Source organism: Egretta garzetta, unplaced genomic scaffold (assembly GCF_000687185.1).
Source record: "Egretta garzetta isolate BGI_Z169 unplaced genomic scaffold, ASM68718v1 scaffold340, whole genome shotgun sequence".
NCBI lineage: Eukaryota > Metazoa > Chordata > Aves > Pelecaniformes > Ardeidae > Egretta > Egretta garzetta.
Genome location: NW_009258377.1, coordinates 852,198 through 862,376, shown reverse-complemented (window position 1 = coordinate 862,376; position 10,179 = coordinate 852,198). Strand labels below are relative to the sequence as shown.

General features: G+C 42.8%; 1 protein-coding gene across 4 annotated transcripts in view; it reads left to right on the top strand.

Moving 5' to 3' along the window:
* The first annotated feature begins 511 nt into the window (after nucleotides 1-511).
* The window catches only part of CHD7 (chromodomain helicase DNA binding protein 7), a 131,804-nt gene continuing 122,136 nt past the window's right edge, over nucleotides 512-10,179 (top strand). For all 4 annotated transcript variants that reach the window (XM_035895810.1, XM_035895821.1, XM_035895813.1 and 1 more), the window contains exon 1: nucleotides 512-556. The gene's annotated coding sequence lies outside the window, so the exon portion shown is untranslated. The remainder of the gene's footprint in view (nucleotides 557-10,179) is intronic.

Below are 10,179 nucleotides of genomic sequence, written 5' to 3'. Positions count from 1 at the left end.
GACTCCCCTCCCCACGGCGGGGGGCCGCCGCGCAACTCTCCCGCACTTACCCACTTTCTGCCTTTGTTTTCGTTCGGGAAGGGACCGAGCGTGCCTTCCAACTACAGAAAAGGGCGATTTTTTTCTTTCGTTTTTTTTTTTTTTATTTTGGGGGAACTTTTTTTTTTGTTTTTTTTTTTTTTTTTTTTTTTTTTTTTGGCTCGGGGAATATCAGAATAAGCTCGATGCGATAAGTTTTGTTTCTGTGTCGATGTGCGCCTCGATTTTTTACTTTCATCAAAGCAGATTGCGAGCTGTGTTTATCCTAGAAGATGGCTTTCGGGAGAATGTGTTTGCCTCACCCCCCACCCCCCACCCCCTTTATCTTTTTTTCTTCTCTCGTGGTATACGGGACTAGCGGAGGTACAAACAAGCAAGTTGAACAAAAAATGTTTCTGTTCATTTCCTCACAGATCGTCCATTCTAACGACGGCAAAAAAATCTTAATGACTATGACCTTAGCAGCATGGGTAGCTGATTTATCCCAATTATAAATCCCGTTAGTTTGCGGTAATGTGTGAGTATCAATATATAATTCATATTAAAAAGCATGATCAGTAATTATTATTATTATTATTTATTTTTTTTTTATAAAAGTTGAAATCCATCGCTTTCCAGTGAGAGTGCTGCATCTGTCGCTTGGAGTGTTTTTGTCTCGCTGTTGCACAACAGAGGCTCTCTAGTCTTTAACCTAAAATGGCAGCTTTAATTTGACTGGGGCCCATTCATTGACAATGATAATAAAAAGGCTGAAAGCTAAATGTAGCTGGATGCTTGGGGCACGTTTGCAGAACTCTCTCCATTGCTAGGCGCTGCGAAGAGAGGAACTTCAAAGCTCTCTAGTTTCTATCCTGAAAGTTTCCAACACGGTGGTTTGGTTTCTTGGGTTTTTTGTCCTGTCCGTCCCCGTTCCCCCCCCCCCTCCTTATTAAAAAAAAAATAAAATGAAAAAAAATCAGTTACTCTACATAAAACACATTCTAGAAGGCAGGGCTGCTGATAAACTTAACGGTGAGGAGGTAGTTAGAGAGGGCTTATTCCGAGAGGTCTGCCTTTTTAACAGCAGCGTAAAAATTCTAGTAATGCCTTTTAAAATAAAGCTCGGTCCGGGGGAAAATTAACCGTTTGTTTCTGAGGTTTCTAACAGGTGATCAGAACAATTACATTCCTCACGTTTTCCTATCTCCAGCTACTAAAAGCGGGAGCCTTGCTTGTTTCCTCTTGTTTGGTGGTGTAAAGGCGCTCAGGGTTTCGCAGAGATCCTTCTGATAGCGTGCTCTTTTCCTCCAGGATAAAACCACAACTGCGCAGCAGTAGTAATTTATTTTTTTCTGTGAGATGTCATTTGAAGTTTGAAACAGTTTTACAGAACAAAATTTCCCCTACTGTAGCGTTGGAAAACACCACAGATTCACACAGCCCCTGTCCTCCTTTTCTGTTAACCTAAACTGCTTATATCCAGTCTCTTTTTTTTTTTTTTGAGCTTTTTTTTAAATAAGAAATACATAATTATGAAAGCTGTCGAACACCCTCTTAGAGGAGCATTAAATGCTTGTGATTGCAAGTTTAACAGAATTGGCAATTCACTGATACTAACCGGATAATCGTATTCCACCAAATACCTTACTAAATATTTAACGGTGCCCTGATATTTCGGTTATTACTTGTAAATCCTGGTTAGGTGATTTAAACAGTGGAAAAAACTTGCTCAGATTCGAAGCCCAAACCTGATTTTATTGCCCCTTCAGCAATTAAGGAAAGTTTTGATCATAGGTAAAGATCACGCAGTCCTTTTTGGGAAAACAACAATTTCTAAGGATGTAGCGTTGTAAAAACACCGGTCAAAATGAGGTAGAGTGGAATGCTCCCTGTGGCAACCAAAACTCCGTACCACGGCGGGAGATGGGCGTTGTAACCGTTTTCTTGTGAATTTGGTTAATGCGGAAACCTGAAGAGTTAGGTCAAAGGAGCGCTGTAAAGACTTCCCGGTCCACGTAGAGGGGGTCAGTTAACCAGAGCATAGCTGCTTGCTTTTTTTTTTTTTTTTTTTTTCCCCCACACGAGTTATTTGCTATTTTGCGCTGAAAAAAAGCTTTTGATGAACGTCTACGGTGTTTCCCGTTAACGCTCAAATAATATCAGGACTTTATAAGATGCGAAACGAGTTCCTCAAAAGTTAAAAGGCGAAACAAGCTGACGGCAAAGCTGAAAAAAAGTGTCCTGGAAGAAGGTGATGTGCTGCTGGGTCCGGGCTTGGCGCGGGTGGCCTGGTGGTGTCGGCGGGCCCGTCCTGCCCTCTCCTAGGCCCTTCGCTGGAGGAGAACCTGCAGTGTAAGAATACCGCAGGGCGTTAAAACCTTGACAGACAAACAAACCCAACCCAGACGTGATTTTCTGTAAAGGTGGAAGGCCTGAGTAATAGGAACTTTGCAGGGTTTCAAAGAGCTGCTGAAATCTCGCAGTGAGGCTCTGTGGTTTGGCGTATCGATGGCACCCTATAGCAGCCGGCTGGTTGGGCTTTTTTTTGTTTTGTTTTTAGCGTATGGCGTGGTACGTAAGGGTTGGTAAGGTGGGAGGAGGAGGAAAAAAGTAACCAGAAAGGAAGAGGGTGGAAATAAACACGTGTGTTGCCTTAAATCCTGTGCCTTAACTCTATCCCTTATTTCCCATTCATCTTGTTTTTACATTAATTTGCGGAGGGAAAGCTTTCAGACGCTGCTGGTCGGTATTTACTCCCGTGAATCCAGCGTTACTGGGATAAATTTGTGTGGCTGGCAAGGATGCAGGCAACTGCGTGACAAGCCGTGTGTGTCTGAACCGCCCCCCTTCCCCCAGTTCCCTTCACTCCTGACTTCCAAACCCTTTTGTACTTGTCTGCTATGAACAGATCAGTAACTGCTCAGATTTATGAGCTGGTTAACTGGTGCCCATAAGTAACACGGGTGATACTTTTATGTTACTTTTATGTTCCCTGTGTACATGAGAAAACTGCAAATTTTAGTAAATAATTAAACTGCCTTTTCTTACAAACGAGCCTTGTGTGTGTAGGTGAGGCTTTAGAGTTCACTTTTTCCAACAGCAAAGGTATCGTATTAATTTACTGCATCTATTTAGCTTCATCGTTAAGACAGACCTTAACTTCATCGCTTCCCATCATTTATAGTTCTGTGAATAGCTTGTTTGCGCGAATACCAGCCACTGGATTTCTATGGAGGAGAGTCTCAAATGTTGTCTATATTTTGGCAGTGATAAAAAGGCAAAGGGAAGCTCCAAGTGTAATTTATTTTTAGAACTCTCTCAGAGGGAGGAGCGAGGTACAATATGCAGAAACATCCCGCGTTTTTATTAGGATTCTGACGAGATACTGAAACCTGATGGAAGAGTTTTCCTCTTGATTTCTTTCCGCCTGCAGAATCTGACTGTAACTTTCACTGGTTCGTATCTTACCCACGGTCAGCGGTCGTGGAAATACCACATGGTAGCTGCACACTAAAATTCTTCCTTGGAAAATGAGGTTGGAAGGCATGATACAAAAAATAAAAAGGAGGCTGTGACCTAAAGGACACATTCCAAGCGCCTGAATATGACAACAAAGCTCTTAAGGATATTCTTAAGTATACAAAAGCTGATTAGCTCTCAGCTTCCAACATTGTGACTTCTCAAAGATGTAAACATGCGCCTAGAAGAAGCCCAGTCAAAACCAAGGATCTTCATGCTATTGGGTTCTCTCGTTTCACGAATGCCGCGCAGGAGCGGTTTCTAAACATCCTGATTGTTTTGCTGACGTTACGCTAAATGCGTTCTCCTTAAAAAAAAAAAAAAAAAAAAAAAAAGGCGAGAGAAAAGAGAGATACTGCTTAATTTATCCATGTTCATTTAAAAGTTGACGTTCAGTAAAAGAGTGCTAATTACCAAATAAGCTACTGTATTAGTAGAGCATCATAACACATGACTTTGAAAGCTTATTGGCATATAGGAACCAACCAGAAGCCCTTGCTGGCGTGATGTAGGGCTCCCTTTGCTTTGCAGTGACCTATATAGCTATTTTGGGTGTGGTTTTGCTTGGCTTTCATGGGAGCTGCGTCCAGCCTTCCTCTGACATAGACAATTGCTGTGACGAGAGGGCCTTGAGGGGAATGGTGGGGAATAAATAACTTCAAGAATCAATTGTCTGGAAAAAGTCATTGCAGCCAAAATGTCTGCCTTCTTCCTAATGGTTCTGAGAGGAAAATTAAATTTCACATGTACGGTCCTGGATCCTAGAGGTTATTCTGTTCGGGCTTCATTTAAATACGGGCTGGTAATCATAATGAGCAGCGCAGCAACTTACCTGCCTGGGAGTAGCCAGTGTGTGGAGAATCTAATGCTGAATAGTTCTGGAAGCGCTTTAATTTTAATGTCCTTGAGCCACTTCTTAAGCCATTCAGTTGAGCTTTCTGTTTGCTGCCGGAACTTCAACAGGTTTTTAACGTTTTTTGTCGGTGATTTTTTTGAAAGAAGTTGACCTACCCCACAGTTTATTTTGACTTCCGTCTACAAAGTAAGCATCGCTTCTTAGAGCATTTTATGGAGGTGTACATCACAAGTACAGTCTCTTTTATGCAGCAAAACCAGTCCTGCTCTGAAATCTAAACGTTTTCTTTCTATTTCTCTTTCCTGCCCCTTCCCCTGCCAGCTTTCCCATAGATTTGTCTTCCTCTTCAGATTGTGCCTTTCTTTCCCATTGGGTTTTTAATTTTCTTTCCAATTCATATTGCTCTTTGTTTGCTTAGCAGAGTTGCATTTTCTTGCCAGCCTCAGATAATTAGGATATGTTGCAAAATAAACATGCGTTTCAACTCCTAATAATACTGCTTTCTACCCAAAGCACGGAGGATGCTTTTGTGGGTGTGGGAAGAGTTCGCTGGCAGCACCAAAGCCTGATGAAGTCTCATGTTAGGCCCTGGGTGCTGCCTGGAGAGGGGCTGGTTGGCAGCGGAGATCCAGAGCCGGGGGCCGCTTGGGTGCTGCAGCCTGCCGGCAACTTTCTGAAAGGTTCTTCGTGACCCTTTGAATAGGAAAGGCCTCTTGCCGCATCAAGTTTTGTTTTCATGAAAATGACGTTCCCTCCTCCCCCCCCCGCCCATCATTTAATAGTTAAGGAATACAGCTGTGATAGTTTCTCTTCCTCTGTGCACGGAGTAGTCGTGAGTGGGGAGAGTCTGGTCCCATCACACTTGACGTGAAAGGGGGATAGCTGTTGTGGGATAGCCCTTTCCAAATGAGAAATTTGGGGTATGGGGAGGAGCTCTTGTGGGGGGTTGTGATGTTTTTGAAAGGAGCAGGGAAGGTTTGGAGACCAAGAGCTATGTGACCAGTGGTAAAGCAGATCAGAATCTGGAGCAAGTCCAAGGAAGACTTCCATAAAGGCACTTTTGTCCTGGATCTTAAAATAGGAAGCCTGTGGATTTATTTACAGGGTAAACAGGATTTGTTAAATGGGTAGTCTCTAGGTGCAAAGGAATACCGGTCATTCTTTGAGGGAGGATTCAGGGGAAAACTAACTAAAACTGAACTGAAAGCTGGAATTCTAGACATTTAGAGATCAGTGATAGGACAAAAGAAGGAGAAAGTCTTCATCAGAGAAAGCATTGGGGTGGTGCTGTTCCAGGAGAAATGTGAAACAAGCCCTTCTGTGTGAGAGGAACGGAGAAGTTCTGTTAAAGTCTTCCGTATCAGCAGCTTGGGTGAGCTAGTAAGAGGGAAGTCTGAGCTGATGATAACTTTTATTACTTTTATTATAAGAAAATATATCTTGCTTCAGAGAGAATTAATCGATGCAGTTGTTGAGATTGAAATCCAAAGCTGAAATGTTCCTCGGTAAAATGGCTTGCAGGGAAGTGCATGTCAGTCTGGAGTGCAGAGGACAGCAGTTTAGTATTTCTTCAAGTTGAAAATCAGGCAATCAGGAAGGAGATATGACTGACTTTTTTTTTAATGTTTGACAGAAGAAGGATTAAAGAAAGGAAGGTAACGATGAGATAACAGATGTTCAAAAATCGCTCTGGTAAGGCTGAGATAAAATTGTCCGTAGGTGAGAGACTGCTAAATTTCAAGGATGCATCTTAATTAGTTGTTTAGTGTATAACATGTTTGAAAAATCTTACCTATTCTTGGGTAGGAGAGCATATCTGAAGTCCAGGAATCTGGCATCCCAGGTAACTTCCCACTTTTAGTTCTGCCTTTGAATGTGTTTGTTCACGTGGGATCAGAAATACCTAAACAACCATAACTGCTGTTACTAGCTTGAAATAAGATTTAAGAACATGATTTTTTTTTGTTTTGTTTTGTTTTTTTTGGTCTCAACTGTCTGGCATATATCTAGGCAAGTCCTGTGGCTTTTTGAGGATGTGCCCTGGTTTGCACTGCTGTTGGACTGGAGTAGCTGCTTGTTGGATTTGGTGGTTTATTGTAAGGCAAAAAACAGGCAAGTTGTCACCTCCGGTTCTTGGTTTGGGAGGTACTTGGACTGTGTTGCTAGTTCCTGGGAAGGTCTAGTTCCTGGGAAGGTCTTGCAGACTTCACAGGGTGGTATGGTCATGTCAGGATGGCTTAAATGGAGGCCCTGTGTTGTTGTAGCCATTGCTTATGTGAGTTGAGAGATTCCGTTTAAACTCTGATGAAGGGACTCTCGCTAAGAGTATAATTCTTGCCTCAAGTTGTTTTAACCGTGAAGAATTAAACAGAGAGTTTATAGTGAGCAGTTTAATATCTCTCTTGATTTAGGAAGGAATCATTCAGAAAGTGAGTTAAATAGGGGTTTCTGGACTGCCTCAGGAGGTAAGTCTGGGAGAGACCTGCTAAGTAATTCAGTTTATTTATCAGTACCGTTATGAGGTGTCTGCCGTGCTTTGCATTCGCTCAGCTCTGTGAATGAGGTACAGCCTTATTCATCCTTCGTTTAATCATCGTTCTTTCATCGGTGGGGAAGTGAATAAGCAGGCTTCACCTTCACTTCCCCCTCTTTCTCTCTCAATCTCTGCAAAGGTACGTTGTCATTTTGGTTTGTTCCCTCCCTCCCCGCCGTACAGAAGTCAGTGAAGGCAGTTACGTGATGCTTTAATTCCACTGTAACCCTATCAGAGGTTACCGAAAAAATTGCATCAGTTCCACCTGCATTTCTCCTTTACTACAGTTCTGGAGTAATCCCCAGCCCATGCTGCCTTCCCTCACAGAAGTGACTCTTAGTGAATGTACTTTTGTATTTTAAACAGGATTTGAACTTTGTGGCAGCCATGCAGAAGGAAGGAGTTGTTCTGTAGAAATGGCATGGCTGTTGGAAGAATCAGCTTGTTAAAGGCAGAGCTAGAACAGAAACAGGCTTTCCAATTTAGGTCCGGTAATTGTTGTAGTAGGTAGTCTTAGAAGTTGAGCGTTTTAGATGTTGCACTGAAACTAAAAAAAAAAAAAAAAAGAAAAATTGAAGGGGGGTGTTCTTGTGTGGCTTTTCACTTATCGTGGTTAGATTCAGAGAAATGCTATGGTTAAGGTGACTGAGTTTGCGAATCGCTGGTTCTCAAGGAAGTAAGCTAATACCTAGCACCTCTGCTCCTCCCTGCCACCTAATTTTGGGGTCCTAAAAAAGGAAAACCTTGGCTACAAAAAAGATGGCAGGCGAAAGGAATTACTTTCATTGCAGTTATTTAGAAGATTAATCTCCATTTCGCTTCTTCCACCACCAGTCCCATTTCCCTGCTCCCTCCCCCAAAAGGAAGGAGACCAGAATGCCTGCCTTGCTGCCTGCCTCTCGAGATGAAGGATGGTCAACCTTTGGCTTGTCAGTGGTTCACATGCGATTCCCCTGCTGAGATTGTCGCATGACTAGCGGCACAACTGGACTGTGCAGTATGGGGATGGTTGGGCAACGCGAATTTTTGCTGTGGGAGGGACTGGACCAGTAGGGGCTCTTGCAGGCGGATATGACAGAGCCAGCTGGGATGCAGGCTGCATGCCCGATCTTATCCCCCGGTGGGGCTTCTGGGATCTGCTGCTGTCTTCCTTTGTGGCTCTGTCTCTGTGGCACTCGGAGATTTGTGGTGTGCTCTGTGGCTGCCCAACATTAAGATTTTTGGTAGGCAGCTGGTAGAGTCAGGAAGGCTGAAAACCCCTTGTCTAATTTGATAAGCTGTCATGATGGTGGTGTTTTGGGGCAGGCTGCTTTTTTCTCTTCAGTGCATACCAAAATGAGTTGTTTCTGTTTTGAGGTGCCTCCGGGTAGGCAATGGACTTTGAATAGCAAGATAAGGACTCCAGCAGCTGAGCTGTCCCGTTTGCTGCTGTCATCGATTCAATTTGGCTGTGGGAGTGATATATTTGATACACGTTCGCTTCTTGCTTCTCAAGTGAAATGGCACATCCACAGTAGGCAGTCCATCACAGAACGAGGCAGATCGATCCGTGCAGAGAAATCACTGGGCAGAAAACCCGGCGACTAGGCATCTGGAGCACATCGTCACTTGCCTGTGGTACAGCATCTTGCAACACGCTGGCTCAACTGCCTCCCTCCAGATTCTTTCTCTTAGGCACAACGGCCTTCCCCTAATAGGTTTACCTGGATACTGGTGACAACTTCAGGAGAAATGGTGATGTTCTTGCTGTTTTCTCCTTACCAGAAATACTTGTAGCTTTTCACCATCATAATGCTTATTGAGATTGGTGGTCGCTTTCCCAGGGCTTTTTTATTTTAAGAAAAAAAAAAAAAAAGCTGGAATGAAATCTGCCAAGCTTCCTTTACCCTCCTCTTCTAATTGAGGTATCTTTATCTTGCTATTATGTTTGTAAGAACTTTTTTTTTCCTGTGGGAGTATCATACTTAAATCTGTATAATAATACATATTATTATATTTTTTGTACAATAATTTTTTTGTAGCTCCAAAGGTAGCTGAAAGCTATTGAATGTCTTCTTGTGGTCCATCTAATCATTTAGAAGTCAGGGCATGGTTTGAGAAATGCAGTGAGCTAATTTAACCGGACATTGTTCCGAAAGGAGAAGTTTCCTCTCTGCCTTTGTCCCCTTGCACCCTTCCTCCCAACCGCACGGCTCTGTGACTTTGTTATAGCAGCAGTGCTTGTCAGGTCCTTCTGTGAACCACTTTAGTTCACTAAAATGGCAGAAAAATAACTCTGTAAAATGGAGAGCATTTTGCTGTTGTAATGAATCAAACTGGCTCATAAAAGGATCTGATGAACACCAGAGCTGGTACTAAGGACGAGGGGGGCCGGTGGCTTGGAGAGCAGCAAGCCCTTTTCATCTTTTCATTTTGGTGGCAGTGAGCAAGTGGATTGGATCAGTTGCCTGGGAACCTTCATGGGGGAAATAGAATAATCATCTGGGAAGCAAAGGGCACCAAAAGAAGGATCTGCTGGCCTGAGTTCAAACTGATACTAACATTTGTGTATTCTAGTGGTGGTACGGTTTGCATGCTATAAACAGTTTGTTAGAATTAATAATCCACTGCCCAGAAATCAGTTTTGCTGTCAAGGTAGGAGAACAAAAGCCTTAAAGATTTACTAATGTATAAATGGCTTGACTGATACTTCAAATGTAAAGTACTTAATCTTTAAACCAGTCCATTCACAAGGAAGTACACGTTGCTCTGCGTGTGTGTGATTTTGGTTTTTTGGGGTTTTTTTTTTGGCAAGCTTGAAGTTCTCCATTAGGTTCATCAACCTTCTGAGTCGACTTGTAGGTCTCAAATTTTATCAAATAAATGTTTAATTCAGTGGATTCAGTTATTTGGAGTTTTATCCCAAGCATCGACATTATTCCTGTTAGTTTGAGATGGTATGAGAGCTCTTGGTCGTCACAGATGGCTAAGACACTCATTTCCTGTCATAGTCTAAAGCTTTCTTGCAGCGAAATGAACTCACTCTTATTTATTTAAAATTGGTGAAAAAATTACATTGCAAGTAAAGTAACATGCTGCTTAGTTACTCCTGTAATACTCTGTACTCTTGCTGTTCTCCAGAGAGAGAAATGGGCGGTTTACACAGCATAGCTCAGCAGGGGAATGAACACCTTACAAAAAAATTGGGGGTTCTGGCTGTAGCTCCTGCTCAAGCCACCTGCCAGCTTGAGGTGACTCTTCCAGCAAGGCAGGA